Here is a 21,826-nt window from a genome sequence, read left to right on the forward strand (position 1 = left end):
TCTACAGTGTCTTGAAAGGAGTGTATAAGATGAACATCAACAAAAGCAAAACGAGGATAATGGAATATAGTTGAATTAAGTCGGGTGATGCTGAGGGAATTAGATTAGGAAATGAGACACTTCAAGTAGTAAAGGAGTTTTGCTATTTGGGGAGCAAAATAACTGATGATGGTGGAAGTAGAGATGATATAAAATACAGACTGGAAATGACAAGGAAAGCGTTTCTGAAGAAGAGAAATTTATTAACAGAGTACTGATTTAAGTATAAGGAAGACATTTCTGAAAGTATTTGTATGGAGTGTGGCCATGTATGGAAGTGAAACGTGGACGATAAATAGCTTAGACAAGAAGAGAATAGAAGCTTTCTAAATGTGGTGCTACAGAAGAATGCTGAAGATAAGGTGGGTAGATCACATAACTAATTAGGAGGTACTGAACAGAATTGAGGAGAAGAGGGATTTGTGGCACAACTTGACGAGAAGAAGGGATCGGTTGGTGGGATGTGTTCCGAGGCATCAATGGATCACGAATTTAGTGCTGGAAGGCAGCATGGAGGATAAAAATCGTAGCGGGAGACCAAGAGACGAATACACTAAGGAGATTCAGAAGGATGTAGGCTGCAGTAGGTACTGGGAGATGATGAAGCTTGCACAGGATAGAGTAGCATGGAGAGCTGCAGCAAACCAGTCTCTGGACTGAAGGCAGCAGCAGCAGCAGCAGCAGCAGCAGCAGCAGCAGCAACAACAACAACAACAACAACAACATTGTGGTATTGAAAAGCCCTTCATAGATCCCGATGGAGTTCTTTGTTACAGGTAAGACTTTTTTCATTCCTTTCCGTAATTAATTATGTCGAGTCCATCCAGGATATATTGTCTTTTTTATGCATTGTGTATTTTCTTTGTTTGAAGCCATCCCCGAAGTAGTATGCAAATGTATGAAAAAAGTAATACATGGTAATTTTCGTTTCCTTACTGCATATTTGATTTAATTTATGCAATTTTGACCTGAAATTCAGTGGTTTTGTGCTCTGAGCCTCAAACAGTTGCCGGAGATGGCAAGATGAGGGCACTCAGTGTAATACCGGCAGCCGGGAGCCCCGTCTTCGGACTCCTGCTGCTGCAGCACAACACAGCAGAATCTGCCAGTGACTGCGACCACATACTCGACACTGAGGTTGCCGTCAGGCACTACCTTCTCCGTCGCGTGTACACGGCCGAGGTCCCGGAGGGCACGGGAAATGGGAAGAACTACTGGCAGCTGCAGACAAGTACGAGCTCCCTCTCTTTAAGGAGGCTCGTGAAGGAAAGTCTGTCTTGGGTTTGACCCCGGAGGACACGGCAGAGTTTGCGGTACCGGGCTCACGGCACTGCTCCTCGCACCTGCCGGTCGCCACCGTCGAACCGATCTCCTGGCCCCCCCCCTGGAAGCCCGGAGAGCGGGAGGCTTGCGACACAGCGTGACCAGCTGCCCACAGCCGAGGGCAGTAATTTCACAGTTGGTTGAAGCAAAAATCACATTAGCATAAAATTCTACTTTCCTGTCTCTTTTTAAGTAGCACATCTCTCAAACACTTCTCTAAGTAACAGTTTGTGACAATTTTTAAGTTTTCTTCCATCCGTATTTTACTAATGTAAATCTCTCATATCTGACATGATCCACAATCAGCATGCATGGATATTGTCTAAGGAAACACTCCATTCCCCCTAAGGTGAGTCTTTCCGCTCCCGGGATTGGAATGACTCCTTACCCTCTCCCTTAAAACTCACATCCTTTCGTCTTTCCCTCTCCTTCCCTCTTTCCTGATGAAGAAACCGTGGGTTGCTAAAGCTTGGTGTGTGTGTGTGTGAGTGTGTGTGTGTGTGTGTGTGTGTGTGTGTGTGTGTGTGTGTGTGTGTTTTCTGATTTATATGCACGTATCGGCATCGGCATGCAGTTTTATGACGCGGCCTGCTTTCCGGGTCGCGCGAGGCGTGTTTACAGTCTGCAGCTGCTTCCGACCGCCTCTACCTTCAATCATAGAATATTTCCCAGCGTCTTTGAATCACAATAGTAACGTGCGTTTCATCTCTATAAGCGTCTTTTCCAGAGGGTTTGAATGATTGCAAAATATGTATAGCGACCCATTTAAAAAACATGTACTTGCCTCATTATCTCGGTCAATATAAATGTTGTGATTATTGTGCACGTACCAACGTATGTGCCCCATAGTCGGTTACGATTCGCCGAACACTGCTTGTCGATATGGGCATATAATCTGCATTAAATGACCACCACAGTGGATTGTAAATCACAAGACTGCAATAAATACTATGAAATTTGGTACACCCCCAAGAAATAGAAAACACAGATGGTGGAACAGTGCATGGAATCAAGCAATAGAAGAAAGAATACAAGCTTGGAAAACTTTCAGTAGCAACAAAACTACAGAAAAATGACAGGAATTTTTGAGAATACAGAAGAGTTCATCCGAGGCAATACGAAGAGAAAAATGTAGATATGATATGAGCCAGCTTAAAGAAATTGACACGAATTTATCAAGAACACCACCAGAAATTTTTACAAAATTTTCGAAGGAAACGTAACAGGGTATCAACCACCCAATCTGTGCTTTTGCCGGCCCAATGGATCACTCTAAACCGACCCTAAAAAGAAGTCAAATTTTAGCTAAATATTTTCACTCACTCCTCAACTGTGAGCACCTGACAGAACAACTATATTTTGAAAAACCCACATCTAATCCCGATTCAAATCCACCGTCACTTAAAGAGGTAAAGGAAATAATCAATTCTTTTAAGAATGACAAGTCTCCAGGAGAAGAAGGAATCGTAGCAGAAGTATGGAAATTGAATGACAATCTCACACAAGCAACCCACAGAATTATATCAAATATTTGGGAAACTGAACACATACCTGCAGAGTGGAAATGTGCATTAATTCACCCTCTCCACAAAAAAAGTGCAAAAACCGATCCAAATAATTACAGGATAATTTCACTGCTCCCTGTAATGTACAAAATTCTTTCAAAAGCCCTGTCTGACTGGAAGAACAAGCGGACCAGTTAATAGGGGAGTATCGGGCAGAGTTTCGCAAAGGTCAATCTCGCATCTAACAGATACGGAACTTACGAACAATTTTGCAAATGAGAAGACGTAGAGATACTGTGGTAACTTTTGTAGATTTTAAAAAGGCTTACGATTCAGTAGACAGGCAAACATCATTCTACACTTTAAGAGGAGTTCAGGATTGACAGGAAAACAAGGTCAATTATTCAACAGGCATTAACAAATACAACCTCCGAAGTTAAATTCACGGGAGAAACATCAGAAGCATTTCATATCCATACTGGTGTTCACCAAGGAGATGGGATGTCCCCTCTTCTATTGAATACGGTTCTGGAAAAAAATTGCGAGGACACGAGAAAAAAATGAAATAAAAGGAAGTCAGCTCAGGATTACAAAAGGGCAGAGAATCAGGGTGAAGTGTCGTGAAGTGTCTGGCTTTCGCGGACGATCTCGCCATTCTAACAAACAATAGAGAAGAAGTCAAACTCGCATTGGAAAAACTACAAGAAATCTCTCAGAAAACTGGGCTACAAATCACCTACGAGAAATTGCAGTATATGGAAAACAAACCTGTAGATAATCTCCCCATTACTACCCAATACGGAAAAATGGCACAAGTTGCCCACTTCAGATATCTGGGAGAGACAATCCAACCGCCAGGACTGAACTCAATAGCCAATAAAGATAGAAGCTCCAGACTTCAAAAAGCGTATAAGCTTTCTCGGAATCACTATAATAAGAACTCTATTCCTGTCAACGCGAAACTAAGGCATTACACCAGACTAGTCCTACCAGAAGCACTTTACGCTGCAGAAACTACAGTGATTCGTGGTCGTACGAAGATCGGAGAGATTGAAAAGCAGGAAAGAAAAATTCTGAGGAAAATATACAGACCAGTGTTTTGTGAAGGAATTTGGACGAAGATGCCAAGTAGAGAGATTTACAAAGTCACAGAAACAATATCGGTGCGTGGACCCTCCCTAATGGGACGCTGTGTTTTCTAATTTGGCAACTGGTGACCACCACTGTTTGGCAAGAAGGGGATGTCTCATTACGACTGAGGACGCCGAACAGCAAGGTCACCAGCACCCTCGTTTTAATGATACATTGATGAGCACGGTGAAAATCTACGTAAGAAATGCAAGTTGCATTCCACTACAAGTACCGATAGGCAAGGACGATACGGTGCGATTCGGAAAACCTTTTAATAAAATCGCGGCAAGTGACAGCGGGCAACTAGTTGACACGGGGGATAAGATATCAGTAAAGACACTGTTAAAAAGGAGGCAGATAGTTGTGGCTGGGTGACTACTTATAAATAGTGAGTGACAAGCCCCTCTGTGACACACAAAAATCTCCAATATCTGGGGATGAATTATGGACGCCAGGCAAAAACCTTAAGACACAAACAACTCTCACCTCATCATCAGTTTTAATAGAGGACAAGTCCTGTGTGGGACCCCGATCGACCCTCAGGTCATTGTGTAAAACAAAACTAAAATATGTCTTACTGATAGCTGTGACCCCCATCTGTGGTATACTGAGGGCTCCCTCACATCATAAGAGGAAGCCACGTGTCAGTGGACAATGTCCCACTATCAGCCGCGTCACAGGTGGAAGGAGGTAAACCATGGTGATACTGAAGATGTCACAGAATGTAGTTCACTATTCCTCACTTCCGGCAACCGAGCCGTTCACCGACACGCGGCTTTACTCGTCACAAATGAGGGGACAGCCTGCATGGGGGAAAGGGGGGGGGGGACTCTACAGTGAGGGGCAGGCGGCAGCTTGCTCATAGAAACTCTATGTAAATATATGTATATTAATTTTGTAAGAAGGATCAAAACTGCGACAATTTTATTTAGTGTATAGGTTTAGAAAGTAAGTATTGACAAAGTTTATCCCCTATGAATGCACGTGGCCTTTCCTATGAAAATATGCATATATTGACATTTAGGTATATCTATTATATTGTTTGTTAGCCTGCCACACTAAATATTTTAGCACGACAGTCAAGGGGGCGATGTAGCGGGACTTTGAATTTCGCCGCGCTACACTCGTTCCTTTAGATATAAATTATACCATCGCAGCTGTACGAGCGCTCGACAGCAGAGAAAATATATAATAAAATGAAGGTACTGAAATTGTAACTTTTTGTTTTCTACCCGCTTTTGGCTTTGAGAGCGGAAGCTCAACTCACTAACTAGCTACTCTCAGTCAGATTAAGACGAAAAAACTTATTGATGTGCGGACGTATTGTGGAAGTTTGTATAAAATTTGAAGGATGGAAGCAGCAACATAAAATACATTGCATTCAATACCAAGACGGATTTGATTTGTATACATTAGTAATTCCTGCACGACTGCAAGATTTCGGAGCAGCTACGACTTTTCACGCTGAAATGAAGCAGGAGATTTTTGGGAGAACAAGACCTGGACGCCGCACGAGAGAAGACGTGTTAACATGGTAAAGAATGAACTCTCATCTACGCCATTTCCCCCTGTTAATCACATTTTGTTATTCTTTGTTCTCTTTCAAATAATTTTTGTAGTGGCAATTAGTTTGATTTTTGCTCAGAAATGCCACAAGGACCACCCTGACAATAGCTTTTCCGAATCACAAAGTCTGATAGCTTTTCTGTAATACGAAGTCCAATTTGCATTTCATTCTTTCCCTTTTTCACGGTCATTAACAATTTTAAAACCCCCCTTTATTCACCACATTTTCAACCTTCTCTTCTCTTTTTTCTTTTTTATTAACCACTACAATGGGCAGAAAACTGCTACCTCGTCTCGCGTTTACAGGAGAAGGAGGGGGTCCCGACTTCTCTGAGGATGTAAGTGACAGCCAAAATTTTGAAGACTAACCGTTCGGTCTCAGTGGAGACCGCACCAGGGACTCGACGTCGAGTCGCGGTAGAACAAGTACCGTCTCGGCACTGCGTCGCGGTGGAGTCCGCGTTGGGGCCTCCAGTTCGAGTCTGCGTGTAGACTGCGACACCTCCGAGTTGTGTCAGAGTGCTGTCAGCGTAAGCTCCGAGAGAGCAGAGGACAGCGTGGTATCACAAGGCTTAGGCCTGTCTCACCCCTCATTAAATCGACCGAGACTTATACGAATAATTGTAACAACAGTTATTATTATTATGTTCTTTAAGTTTGTTTTTGGGTTTTCAGAAATACTGTGGGAAGAAAGTTTTTTTACGTTGCAGATAACGTGGAAGACTTTGCCCGACAATCACCACGAAAGTTCGACGTAGCGGCAAGTGGGCGCGGAATAAAACGAATGCCGCAAACTACTGCGAGCCATGGAAGAGCCCGGGCCGCGAGGGCGTCTAGCTTCTTAGGTCGTCGTCGGACGACGTCAGAGGAAGAGATATTCTGTTTTCTCTTTGTAAACAGATCGATCGAGTCTCGGTAAGGTTAACTTAAAACGTATAGGCGGGTGACACATTAGGTGGGATCCGATGCCTGTAATACTTCCACAGTTATTAAAAAGTTGTTAAATGCCAAAACGAATAGTTCATCATTTATATAGATAAAAAGTAGTAGAGATATAGGAAAGGAAGAGTTGTGGCGTCAGAACGAAAAGTGATACATGGCTCAGCAACGAAGGAGGACGTAAACCGCGGGCACTACGTGGTGAAAACAAATCAATGGATGAAACAGCAAGTCTGTAACTAAGCATAAAGCCATGTAACACTGCAACAGCACGGCGCACCACTGCTCTAAATAAAGTGAGCATTCTCAGAAGCACCAGCGAATTAGGTCGACCGTTCCAAACTTTTAGAATCGCGTGCGATCGCCCGTCTCGGGAACGACGCTCCTGTCTCGTATTTCAGTTTCTGGGGACAGTCGCCGAGCTTTCGGTCACTGCCTTCTGGTACGAATTACAAGTTTACGAGGGGGTCTCAAAAATAACCAGTATTTTTATTTTGCATCAATGCACTCGTCCCAGTACTCACGTCGTGTTCAAAGTAGTTAGCATGTTTTCTTTAGCGTCACCCACATTAGTGAACTGCTTTCCTTTCAGTGTTCTGTATCTGAGGAAACAAAAGAAGTTACACAGAGCAAGTCGAGGTGAGTAGGTGGAGCATGCACGAGCACCGCGTCGTTTTCTGCCACGGACTGTCGGGTATGTTGGCTGGAGCGTTATTGTGGTGTAGCAACCAGTTCCGATTTCCGCACAATTCTATTTTCATTGCACATTCTCTCACTTTCTTCGTAACACATCCAGTTAAAAATGTTAGTTCCTGTTTATTGTGGAGAAATGAAATCCTTGTGGGTAAGCCTCGACATCAAGAAATGCAACAACTTCATTTTCACATTGGACCACACTACGTGCCTTTTAGGTCACGGCAACATTCGAGTTTTCCACTGGCTGCAAACTCGCTTTGGCTCTCGATCGTACATGTAGCACCAGCTCTCATTCCCAGTCACAATTATTTTAAGAAAATTTGGATTGTTTTGCAGTTCACTCTTCAAGCTGTGGCAAATATTCACACTGTTTTCTCTTCCGTCATTAGTGAGCGAGTGAGGAACAGATTTTGCAGATACCCAGCTCACGTGGAAATATGCAGTTAAAATTTGCTGGATGTGCTGTGTGACACTTGTTTCCTCAGAAGTTTGGTCAATCGTCCTTCCACAGTCTTCATCAATTGCACATTTGATTGTGCCAATGGTTTTGTCATTTCTTCCTGTCAAAATAATGACCACGGTACGGAATATCTTCAGTTGACACGCTGCCAGATTTGAAATGAACAAAACACCCTCAAACCTGCTACTTCCGCAAAGCGGCACCGTTAAAGGCTTGCCGAAGCATCCCCGTAGTCTCGGCTGTGGTTTTGCCCGAGAGGAAACAGAATTTCCCACACACACTCCGAACCTTATCAACCACATCATTAAACACCAAAGGGTGGGAACAGGAACACAAACAGAGCACCAGAAACAAACCTCCCAATTACGACTGCCGACAGTTAACTGAGCCACGCGGGACATCCCGACCCGACACCACCTAGCGGCACAATGTGTTATTACAAAGCGTGCACACACAACGGTTTGATTCTGGTTACTTTTGCATCTCCTCTTGTAAATAAAGGTTCTCTTGTAAATAAAGGTTCACTTGTAACGGTGCTTTATCAGCATGTAAATTCATAGGCGAGCCTGTAATGCTGAATATACATTTACTCATTAAACAGAATTTCACCACCAACAGGATTGTTAATGGTTTTGGCAGCCAATATTTATATGCCGAGTTAATAGATGGTTTTAGTGAATAAATTTAAGTATTTAAATGAAACTTTGTTTTACTCACATACCTTCAATCACATTAAGTCATACGCAAATCCCCACTTAAGGATCTATGCCAGATGCCTTAGTTCAACTTGAAATTCTGCACATTAAAGTTAAAGAAGGGAATCTAAGGACTTTGCTAGCCAAAAATTAGTTTTATGGGTAAGGGGAAGTAACCCCACACGAGATTTTGAAGGGCGTGTGCTTCCCACGTCAGATCTAATGCGCGACACCATCCTCTGACATTACTTTCAGTTCTAAAGACACTGTCAAGTAATTCTGTGTAACCTCAGTATTCGTTGCTCACACTAGAACAAGTTGTCAAGCATTACACACGGCTCACTCATCAACTGGGTTTATAGTACTCAATGTAGTTAATGATTTTCCCACTTTTCACTGTGGAAATAACTTTCTGTGGGAAGTAATAAATCTCCACTCTTGCCACAGTGCCGCAAAGGAGCACACCGCCGAGAAGTGGACGCACGAAGTTGCAGAATACGGAAACGTGGCCGAACTGGTCAGACATCCTGGCACAGGGAACGGATGCTAACAGCCAGTGTTAAAACAGCTACACCGCATTTCACAGGACGGCGACAACGTCGTCGTAAACTGCCTGCCGGAGTCGGGTGACGAAGTCCGTGTGCGGAACAACCGGTAACAGACGGCCCTCCTGACAGCGGCAGGATACAGCAGACGGGGCGCCGCGACTGTCCCGCTGTTCTACGGTGCAGACAAGGACGCGCGGGATGGCAGCGGGCAGACAGCTCTGCCGAGTCGCCGCAAGTGACGAAACGGCCGTCGCGAACCTGCCGTTGCGGTCGGTGCGGGAGCGGTCTTTACCCGATACGGTAGGAAGCCTCTCGAGCTGGCCCCGGCGTACAACGGGGGGGGGGGGGGGGGGCGGGGGGGGGGGGGTGGGAGGGGGGGGGGGCAGTCGTAGATATACTGAGCGAGATTCGTCCTGTGTAACACGGACCTGTCCTACCGTTTGGAGATGAAGCAAGTAAAACTCCGAGACACTGTGAGATACGTGTCGTCGAATTATTCAAATCTCCCTCCCCCCTACTTTCTTCTCCTCATACTGATCTTCCTCCCACAGGTGAGACTTTCTAAACTACTACCGTCAACTGCCTCGAGCTTTCAAAATGGTAGTTTCTTACACTCAGTCTGTCAGTAGTAGATCAAATGTTTGACTGGCACAGGAGAGCCGAGCTCTGTCGAAACTGCTCCAGTGTAGCAATCGTTAATGTTTAAACTTCACTATGTTCCAAACAGACATGATCATTTTCAATAAACTTCCAGTGTGGTATACTTTAAAGCCATTTTCAAGACTCCTACACCACATTCTCTTCCCAGGACTGCCCAGCACTTCGAAATTGGTGTGTGCATTTTCATATCGGCACAGACGTCCCTACTCTTAGGTGTCTTGTTACTGTTGCCCATCAGCGTACACCAGAGTGGGAGGCAACTTGTGCAACGTTAACTGATTTCTTGTAAGGAGAAATCTTGTTCGGTAAATCTATGAGAAGGTACTAACAAGTCTGGGTCTTGCAGAGAAAGCAGTGACAGATGTTCTTGGTGAACGCGAAAGCTTCCTTTTGAGCTTTCTAAGTAGGTTAGCAATCTTAAATAAATTTTCAGATTGTGCACCACGGAACAAAACAATTGGAAAAATTATTGGTTTTAGATTTCTCAAAAAGAGAAAAACAACTGTTGCCACGCATATAGTGTATGATGTGAAGGGTGACTACTGGAAATAGTAATAAAAGTTTCTCGGGCTTCCAGCTGCGTCAAGCCACGAGCTTTCGGCAGAATACTCCTCTGCCATTGTCAAGTGGTGGATGTCTCAGATTCTGAAAATCTTGCTGAAGGAACCGAGCCACTCGCGAGAAGTATTCGAGGAAAACAGCTGCAACAACCGCCAGATTTCGCAAGCTATCTTTCTGAAAATATGTTAAAAACACGCTCAATAGAGACGGCGGCCTGCAGCTAAGCGCATACCGTATACGGTGCCGGAGTGGGTAGCAGTGACGTCACAGAAGGCAGTGCGGCTGTTTAAGGATGGCAGCAGCAAAAGAAAGACACCACTTGACAATGGCCGAGGAGAACTCGGCCAAAAGCTCGTGGATTTTAAACCACTTGATGCTGCTGGAAGCCTGAGAAACTTTCATTACTACATATTGCCGTGAAACTAAACACTCCTATATTACTGTAGCTAGATTTCAATTTAGAATCTCCTTTTGTCAGGTTCCAAACTGATCAAAAAATGTACTTGCACAGCTGTCTGATTTACAGGTGGTCTAATGGAAACCATATTTAAACAATCTGTCTAAGGTTCAGAACCAGTTGCTAACAATGTCAACCCATTAGACAATGCTGCATGTAAAAATTTCTTCTGGTATTGTGTTAGTGATCACCATGACTACTTATTTCAGTGGTTACATCGAAATGAATGTACTGATATCGTGTAAGGTTATTGATAATGCCCAAGGCAAAATGGCTGACAAAGCTCGGTGTCATTGGTTTTAGTGTTGCGTTGCTGGGTCTTTTCCTCCCCAGAACAAAGTGACTAGGAAATCACGATCTGTGGAAGTAATTTTAGTCTTTTGGATGACAGTACATCTGAACTCGAACAAGAAGTGATGAAAGTGCCTCAATGCCAATCCTGATCCTGTTCTGGATATTACTGCCAAAGAAAGAGACACTGATAAGGCGGCACTGAGTGTATGAGCAAGATGGCCCAGTGAAAGTCAGTCACGTAGTCATGTCTCAGTAACTTTAAAATGCGGTAGCAATGTGTGTAAAACCTGCGTCGAGAAAGTGAAAAGAGGTACACTGTGTGTTGACTGCAAGGGCTGGTATCAGGACATGTGTGTACCTGGACCTGAAATATATACAAGACGAACACGAGTGCACATTCTGCCAATGCCTAGTGAGTCCCGTAAAAAATGAAGTAATGGATGCACTAATCTCAAAAGAGAAAATTGAAAGTGTGTTAACACTAGATCTGGACACAATCAGACTTCAGACGAAGTATCAAGAGCGGGACATGAAATATTACGCACACTCTAAGAAACACCACTTATCACAAGAAAATGTTACTGTTATCGGTTGTTGTACACAGAAAAAGTGGCATGTGCTCAGCAAAATGTGAAAAGAATTTCAGCACATTAAGTACAGTCCCTGTGATAGCACTGAAAAACAAATTTTCAGCACTTGACTGACTACGATGATAAAACCAGTGCAGAAAATCAGAAAAAACGAAATAGTCCGAAAAAAATTAAAAAATGAACTTTGATGCAAAAATGCGCCAAAGGTCTCGTAATGTACACTGATCGTCACACAAAAGTCCTCTCCACATGTTTATGCGAGAGTAACACATTCAAAACATTTGGTGACAGTAAAGCCTGGTGCCAAGTTAAATGTAATGGTCAAAAATATTGGAACAGATGCAAGCAAACTAAAAAAAGGTGATCACCTCTTAATTATTGGTAGCGGAAACGATGTATATACAAACGAAAGCATGACTGCCCTGCAATGTTTCCGTGACATATTGCCAAAATTGTTTAATACAAATGTCGTCATCACAACTGTTCCAGTGCGACATGATCTGCCAATATGGTCGTGTGTAAATTAAGTGAAATTGTACAATCCTGAGCTAAATAATTGTGCGACAAATTTAACTACGTACAATCGTTAGACCTTAAGGAAATGAACCGTGGTAATTACACAAACCGTGGCCTGCACCTAAACAGAAAAGGAAGGTCAAGTTACTTTTGCAGTTAAGTGAACTGTTCTACAAACATAGCAAAGGAAAGGATGCTGTCGCCCTAGATTACAAGCAAGATTTTATATAGAGGGAAACATTCCACTTGAGAAAAATATATCTAGAAACCTGTAACCCGGAAGGTGTACATGATCAAAGGCAGAGCCACGTGTGAAAGCACCCACGTGATTTACCAACTGACCTGCCTACACTGTGAAGCCTTCTATGTGGGAATGACCAGCAACAAACTGTCCATTTGCATGAATGGACACAGGCAGACAGTGTTTGTCGGTAATGAGGATGACCCTGTGGCTAAACATGCCTCGGTGCACGGCCAGCACATCTCGGCACAGTGTTACACCGTCCGGGTTATCTGGATACTTCCCACTGACACCAACCTATCAGGACTCCGGAGATGGGAACTTGCCCTTCAGTATATCCTCTCTTCCCGTTACCCACCAGGCCTCAACCTCCGCTAATTTCAATTTGCCGCCGCTCATACCTCACCTGTCATTCGACAACATCTTTGCCTCTGTACTTTCGCCTCGACTGACATCTCTGCCCAACCTCTTTGCCTTTACAAATGTCTACCTGGACCCATGTCAAGAATGACGGATAACAGGAAGCCCTCACAAAAGTCCCAAAATTTTTTATTCCCAAAGGTAGGGAAAAACCAGTGTAACAAGTAGAACAATAGATTCAAAGAAATTCAATTTAAAAATACTGCATCAAAATGTTTAATGTGCATCCAACAAATCAGAAAATTGAAGTGTTATTACCTGCTGAAGTGCCCAACATTTTCATAATGACTGCGCACGGTTTGAAGGAGAATGAACTAAAGGTCTTCAGTCTAACGGGATATAAAAATGTAGCATATTACCGCAGAACTGCACATAGAAGTGTGGGAGTAGCAATATATGTAGACAGCAAAGTAAAGGAATTGCACTCCCTGGAGGATAAACTGCACAGAATTTTGCTTCGAGTAAAGATCTCGGGGAAAGATGCCTTGTAATAGGAATATATCCACCACCTACTTCATGCACTGAAAGATTTTTACTGATATGCTACTGCTTAATGTCACGAATCAATACACTTATGTAATACTAGCTGGTGACAAACACACAGGGTGAGTCACTAAGTACTGCCACCTAGGATAACTCCTGAAAGATGATAGTAGCCGAAAAGTTGGTGTGACAAATGTTGCACGGGTCAACGGGAGCAATTATATGATGTCGGTTTCTTGTTGCTAGGTGGGATCACGTCAGAGATATGAAGGTACACTGTTTTTTTTTTTCACCTCTTCAGGGATATTTGCACAAACGTGGTCATTAACCTTATGCTGAATATATTGAACATGGGGTCCTGTAATGGCCAGTGGTTACATTTGTGGCCATCATGTTCCCGTAAGTTGGTTACCCTGTCGCTAGTTCATTATCTCTGACTCTTACGGAGAGAGACGTGTGGCGACTATCTACTGAGTCGCGTGTAATATCTTTGTTTCGCCAAGCTCTTTGCGGCAGTCTGTTGCCAGGCGTGAAAGTTTACAGACGTGGACAGAGAATCACGAATGTATCTACTGTATATGTGTGCTTCTGAGTAATAAAATAGTGTTTATTACGTGTGGTATAGTGTGCACCATTGGATTCGGCAGTCTTACAATGCTAAAACCCATACTGGTGACCCCGAATTTTGTCCGCGAGTGCTACAACAAACTTTTGTACTGTCGAGCAGTACACAGTGGATCGCTTGCCGCCCATTACACCACACACGTGCCAACTAAGTTGGCCAACGGATGCGTCGGCACAGTTTTCCAACTATCCACGTTGTGTTCGCAATAGTTCGACACAGTTCCTGAACACACCTACCAGCAGTACTCAACAGGAGAGTGCTTCTGCATTCGCACAGCCACAAATGCCGGCATCAGGTACGAACAATAACTTACCGTTATCTTACGTGATTCGGCAGTCATGTGCCAGTGTTCCGTAACAACACAACGTTTTTCGCGCATAAAACTTTGAATTCGAACATTTTACGTCGAGTACAAACTTTCCACGTGTTCCGAGTGCTCGACAGTGGCCGACAATGTACTCGAACACCTGTGACTCTGTGATAAGGAATACCACTCAGTCCACGATATGAAGATTGTAGCACTGCATTGATACAGACGGTCGTCACTTTGAACACCTTCTGTAAATGGACGTTCGTACCAACTTTGTGACCTTCATTGATCTCCAAAGGCCTTACTGTTCCACACCATTGGATTTGTCTCTAAAGCCGCTATCAGAAAATAAGTACCAAACTATAGCATTCCATTTAAAATGGCAAAGTTGACCTTCATATCTATGACACCTCCACCTAGCAACAAAAAACCAACGTCATATTATGGCCCCCATTGCCCCAGGCAAATTTTGTCCCACAAACTTTTCAGCTCCTATCATACTTTGAGTTATTCTTGTGGCAACAGTTAGTGACTCACCCTGTAGATATCCTTAAAGTCAGTGGCTACACAAGGAGTTTTCAAGGCATCATAAGGACAGACACCCTCCAGTTTAATGTGACAAATCCATCAAGGCTTACACACACATCTGGCACATTAATAGACCATGATCTGTCAAATATACCTACAGACAGGTTATTACTACTGTTGTTGCAGACCATTTTGGACAAACAATTTAACTGCTTGATCACGTAAGAACAGAGGAAAAAGTGGCTGAATTTAGAGAAATTAACCTTAGAAATCTGAGCAGGCTAGAATTTTTGCTAGAAGAATAGCGTGGTACGATGTGTACATAGAACACAGTGCAAAAAAGAGCTGGGAATCTGGAATTAAGACACCACACAGGGACAGATTGTCCTAAAATATACAGAACTACTAGGGTTAGACCACACAAAAAAAATGTTCACCACAAAAATTAAAAAGCAAGAGATGAACTGATTTAACTCTTTGAAACATATCAGAAAGGAAAAGGTCAGGTCAGTCTTGAGGCTTACAAGTATAAGAAGGAAGCATACACTGGGATGATAAGAGAAGCAAAGGCAAGCCACAAAAAATCTAAAATACAATCTAACATCTCTAAATCAGTCTGCAAGTACATAAATGAAAACAGAAAAGAATCGCATGCCTTGAAAAATACAAATATAGTTGACAAAAGAAGGGAAAGAAGTGACCTATCCACAAATAGTGTGCAATATTTTCAACCAGCACTATATAGCTATACTGGAGAAACTTCTAAAACAAAACATATCAGCACCAAAAAGATTGGGAAGTCCCAAAAATGTGGATCAGAGTTGATATGTCCCTCCTACATATGAACCTTGAAAAAATTGGAGCAATAAAAAACAAAAAATACAGGACTTACGGATGGCATTTCAGAAAAAACAGTCAAACACTGTGCTAGGTATCTTGCTAAACCTATAGCATTCCTGATACATTTAGTAATGAAGCAATGAGTATTCCCAAAATGTATGAAGTAAAGTTGTGCCAGTGTTCAAAGGAGGGAATATAAGAGAGAAATGTTTACTCTGATTTTCTGCAGGTAAATTTTGCAGTAGGTCAGGATTCAGTACTACAATCTCTGCTCTTTATCTTTATATCAATGATATGCCCACTGCTGTAAATAAAGTGATCATGCATGCCGATGACAACTTCACTAGTACGTAGTGACTCAGTGACGGAGTTGGAAAAAAGAGCCAGTAAAAACTTACAAATGGCAGAAAGGTATTTTACAGATACTGACTTATTGGTCAACAGGAAGACAACTATGTTTACAAATTTTGAAACAAACAAAACCAACAGATCAGAGGAATTTACAGTGTGTATTGGGGTGTACACTTAGAATCAGTTGACTGCAACTGTTTTCTGGGTGTAGATGTGGACAAATGTCTCATGTGGAAACCACACTGACAGGATCTGTTCCAAAATAAGTACGAATATATTTGTAATGAAAAAAAGAAGTGCTATACAGTGGACACAGAAACCTTGCTTAATATGTACTGTGGACTTTCCTTCCCACAAGTATTTTACTGTACCCAAAATGGGGTGGTGCAGCAGATGTCCATGAATAAAAAAATTCTAAAGCTTCAAAAGAAAGCCATAGCTAAACTGATGCCTCGAGAATCCTGCAAAAACAAATTCGAGGAATTTAAAATATTAACTGTACCAAGTCTGGACATATATGAGAGAATACTTCTCCTAATGGTTAAGTGTACAGCACCTCTAAACAGAGAGACTACCATCTTGTATAGAGAGCATCAAGCAACTAAGCATGTTCAAAAGAAAACTCAAGGGACACCTCATCTCTGAATGCTGGTATAAGGTGAAACAGTACTTGCTGACAAATCAATAGGACAAATGTTATTTGGAATTAGTCTCGTGTAGTTCGCAAATGAACTAGTTCGGGAGAGCACTCCCACAGGCGAACTACACGAAATAGTTCACGGATAACCTCACTACATAATTCGGTTGCTCTTTTCCGAAGACCGACGGACAACAGCGAGACAGAGAGAGAGCCCGCAGTAGGCTTTAAAAAAAAATCACGTGCTTAGAAATCAAGAATAAAGTTGGCAGAGTGCAGTTACTTCAGAGGGAGAATCGAGATATTTTAGTGGCTAATCCTACTGCTAGTGACCCTTTGGCGTCTTGTTCTAGTAGCAGCAGTAATGAAAACAAAAAAAAGACTATATGGGACGAGTACGACCAAGAAATAAGAAAAATCACTAGACCAGATAACCAACTTGCTGCTGGTATTCGCAAACTCTATAAATACCTCAACGAAGAGTATTTAGATCGAAAAAAAGATTCGCTCGAGTGGTGGCACGAGCGTCTTCACTTACATCCTCATGTATATGCATGTGTGTTAAAGAGATTTTGCATAATAGCAACATCAGTGCCCTACGAACGCATTTTTCGGCGACCGGACAAATCCTTAATGAACAAATAACATTATCAATGAACAAAGTTTCCAAATTAATGTTTTTACATAATAATATGTAAATTTTTGTAATATTTCACTTGAAAATTAGAAGACTGGTTATTTAAAGAATGATAATGCAAAGCACAAAATGTATGCTTTAGAATACGATCTCACTCAGTGGTCATAGTTATTTTTTCTGTGTCTAATTGTTTGGTAACAAATTATAAGTGTTAGTGTTTCTCCTGTTAATGATAAAGGTATTATTGCTTGTGCCATATGGTACTTAACCTGTACCTAAAGCAGAAATATTTTTTGTTGGTTATTTCCAAAACTTTAAAAGAGTCGATTATTTATGAAAGTGTATTTTATTTAAAAAAAAGCATTTAGCATATTCTGTAAGTAATATTCCTACACTGAACTAATAAATAAATATATTTTAAAATTAAAATACTACAAGTACACTGTATGTAAAGTAAAGTAGTTTACTACCCCATTTTACCCATTTGTACAAATAACTGGTTTATTTGCCCTTTCAAAGTCTAATTACTCGACATAAAACTGTAATAATACAGGCATTGGCAACACTGGTCATTATTTAAAAGACCAGCATAACGAATAAAAGAGCGTGTGCAGTAGCGGTAGCAAAGCGAGCTAACTGTCTTTCCGAAAATCAAGATGGGAGCTAACAAACTAAAAGAGCGACCTAGTTCGCGACGGAACCGCGAACTAAACTTAACATTCCCAGTCGCGAACTGTTATGTGCAAGACTAGTTGGAATGTCTAATTTTCCTGGAAGAAGGAAAAAGAAAACTAAGTGTAGTGCTGAAAATACAGAAGAAAACATACAGACTAAGATGCAGAATTGCAATAATGTATAAATGTCCTAATTTTTCTATGCAGCAAGTTTAACATTACCACATAATACACCACACCCCGACAGATTCAAACGACAGGTGCCGACAGAAGAGAGTCAGAAGCGACACACACACACTGCAGCAGGGGCCTCTAAAATGTCGTGCAAACTGTGGTACAAAGAAACACTTAAAACACGATGTTACTTATGCTTGCCACCTGACAAGACCGGTTTCATTCCTTTCCATAATTAGTTATTTTGTTTCTATCCAGGCTGTGATGTATGTTTTTCTATTCACTGTGTATATCTCTAAGATTTGCCACAGTGGTTTCACACGAAGCCAACCTCCAACGTTCATTCGAATGTGTAAGAATGTAATAAATTCAAATTTTTATTTCCTTACTCTGTATCTGATTTAATTTAATGAAATTCCACCTGAAATTCAGAAGTTTTATGTTACGTTCCATAAAATGATTACCAGATACGGCAAGATAAGAGCACCGCTTGTCATTAACAGCCCCGCCTTCGCACTCGTGCGGCTGCAGACCGGTGCATCACAATTTGCCGGAGACTGTGACCACATACTGGACACTGATGTTGTCGTCAGGCACCATCTCCTCCCTGAAGAGGTGCCGCAGGGGAAGGGGAAGGGGAGTGGGCAAAACTACTGCCAGCTGCAGACAACTGTGAGCTCCCTCTCCTCAAGGAGGCTCGTCAAGACTAATCGGTCCGGGGTTCGACACCGGAGGACGTGGCAGACCGTGCAGTGCCGGCCTTACGGCACGCGTACTCTCGCCTGCCGGACACCGCCGTCGAGCCGATCTCCCGGGGCCTCCCCGGACGTCTGGAGAACGGAAGACTGACGAGACGGGGCGGCCAGCTGCCCACAGCCGACGGCACAAGTTTCCCAGTCGGTCGAAGAAAAAGAATCGAGTTTGCATAAAATTCACACTTTCGAAGTAACGGTTTGAGACGACCCTCAAGTTTCCTTCCATCCGTAATGCAGTAATGTAAATCTCACACGGTCCACAATCGGCACCGTCAATACACGTGTATTTTCTCGACAGACACACTCCTTTCTTCTTTGAAGGTATTTTGAAATTTTCATATCCTCGTGCAATATTTTTGAAGTCAGTCTCGTGATTTACAACCCATTGTGGCGGTGACTTAATGCTGAAAAGGGATAGACACGTAGAGAGAGAGACTATCAGTTCCACCGACAAAATCCGAACGTGAAGCATTGTGCTTCCTTCTAGAGACACTAATATTCCTAAACTGACTAACGTCGCCACTAGGTATATCTCGCACATGCACTGTTTTTATGTTTGTACAGGGTGGCGCAGGGGAACGGGAAATTTTGAACGTTACAGTTGGCAGCACTGTAGCGCCGGCAGATGTTCGAAACTTTGCACAATTGATGTGAACGCACTGCCATTTAGTAATCGTGGAGAACTGGACTGGTGTGGAACGTGCAGTAGCTGTGAGGGCGTTTTACAAAAATGGTGATAGTGCGACTGCCGCACAGAGAACATTCCGACAGCATTACCAGCTCGGACGTCACGGACGCGTCCCATCTGCGCATGCGATTACAACGTGGGTGTGTAATTTTGAAGAAACAGGATCTGCCTTGAAAAGAAACCTCCAGGTGGCATTCCAACGGTACGTACCCCAGAGAACATTGCAGCTGCTAGGGCTGCAATCGAGAGAAGTCCTCGCCGCTCCGTTCGACGGCACGCATCTTCGCTAGGGATTAAGCGACGAAGCTTACGGAGAATACTGCACGAATCAGACTTCCGTCCCTGTAAGTTGCAGATTGTGCAACACTTACACGAACGAGACCCAGCGTCACATACGGAGTTTACTAGCCAGATATTGGCTAAAATCGACGAGGATGCGAATTTCCTTGGTAACTTATGGATATCAGACGAAGCTCATTTCCACCTGAACGGATTCGTGAACAGACAGAATTTTCGTTATTGGGCACAGGACAATCCTTGTGAGTTTCATCAGCGACCACTACATAGCGCCAAGGTCACAATACGGTGTGCTGTATCATGTCACGGTGTTATCGGCCCTTATGTTTTTGAACGTACGAGCTTAATCTTGACGTCGAAAACGTGTGGTTTCAGCAGGACAGAGCCACGTCACCCACTGCTCGACAATCGATGGCAGCAGTTCGTCAATTGTTTGGAAGACGCATTATTTCACGTAACGGTGACATTGCACGGCCTGCGAGATCCCTTCTTCCTGTGGGGATATCTTAAAGGCGAGGTGTACCGTACACGTCCTGCAACAGTCCATGAACTGAACGAGAACATTGAAAACGAAATCACTGCCACTCCCCGAGATTTGCTACACCGCGCATTGCAGAGTTTTCGTAACAGGCTGTTAGAGTGTGAACACCGAATGGGAGCACATCTTTCCGATGTCATCTTTAAAAAGTAAAGAGACGCTTTTGGACAAACATTCACTTTCGTTAATAAATTACTAGTTTTACGAATTTATTCATGGAAATGACGTTATTCCCCCCCCCCCCCCCCCCCGGGGGGGTGCACCAAAGTGTTATCCACCTTTGCGATTGTGGCCAGCACAATGAACAGCTTTCCCTGGTCTGCAACCAGACAGTGGAACCCGGTACAGTGATGGTGACTTGTCCCGTGTAACACAGATCTGTCATACGATGCTGCAGATAAAACCCTGGTGCTAGGCCAGCAAAATAGATCAGGAAACGCGTGATTGGCATATCAGAGTGTGAACGTCAGACACAAAGCTGAAGAGAGTGTTTTTAGCAGTAGGGGCGAGTTATTTTGCGACTGACATCAGACGCGATGCGCTATTTTTGACGAGATTCTCCAGTTGGGGGCGGCGGCGGCGGGGAGGGGGAGGGGGGGCCGGGGGGGGGGGGCAGTTGCTGTTGGGCTGCAGTGTTCTTTAATTTGGTAACTGCACTGTCAGGTGGGAATGAGATGACTATTTACGACTAAAGGCACCGAACAGCCCGGCCGTCAGTGCTCTCGTGTTAATGATGTACCGACGAGCACGGAGAACAATCTTATTTCAAAAACGGCAATAAAATGGAAAACCGAGTTGCATTCCCCTTCGAGAACTGTAAAGCAACCACAATAATGTGAGCTGCAGGAAAGCCCGTAGTAAAATCCCGACGAGATGCTGCATGACAACTACACAAAATAGTGGATGAAGTACCAGTAAAGACATCATTAACAAGGAGTCAGGTGTGTGTGGCTAGGTGACTACTTATAAATAATCAGTGACCGAGCCACTCTGTGACACGTTACGATCTCACATTCTATATTTGGGAAAAATTTCCGGAAACCAGACAAAATCTTGAAACTCGAACGCTACTCGCCTCATTATCAGTTACAATAGAGGGCAAGTCCTACAGGAGAGCCAGATCGACACTCGTATCGACATGTAACACACACTCAAAATACCTCATACTGATGTCTGTGTCCCACATCTGTGACAAGCTGGGGGCAGTCTTGCATCTTAAAAAGAAGCCACGTGTCAATGTAGAATGTTCCACTATGAGCTGTGTAACGGTTACTCCTTCAGACCCTCCCAGGTGGAAGGAAGTAACCCAAGGACACACTGAACGTTTTACAGAACGTAGTTCATTACTACTCAGTTTCAACAACTGAAAGTCCTGCCGACATGCGGCCTTCCCGGTCAGAAATGGGGGGACAGCGTACACAGGGCGGGGGTGTTCGACAGTGAGCGAGAGTCGGAAGGGAGCGAGCCTCCTCGGCAGCCGCAGTGGTGAGTTCGTTTCCTCCAATCCCTACGTCCGGGAAACGGGCAGGAAATGGTCCCCTCGTCTCGCCTTTAAGGTGAAGGGGAGCATCCTGTACTTCTTGCAGGGTATAACACACTACCAAAATTTCGAAGACTAGCCATTCCGTACCGGCGCTGGCCACGTCGG

This window comes from Schistocerca piceifrons, chromosome 11 (assembly GCF_021461385.2).
Source record: "Schistocerca piceifrons isolate TAMUIC-IGC-003096 chromosome 11, iqSchPice1.1, whole genome shotgun sequence".
Taxonomy (NCBI): domain Eukaryota; kingdom Metazoa; phylum Arthropoda; class Insecta; order Orthoptera; family Acrididae; genus Schistocerca; species Schistocerca piceifrons.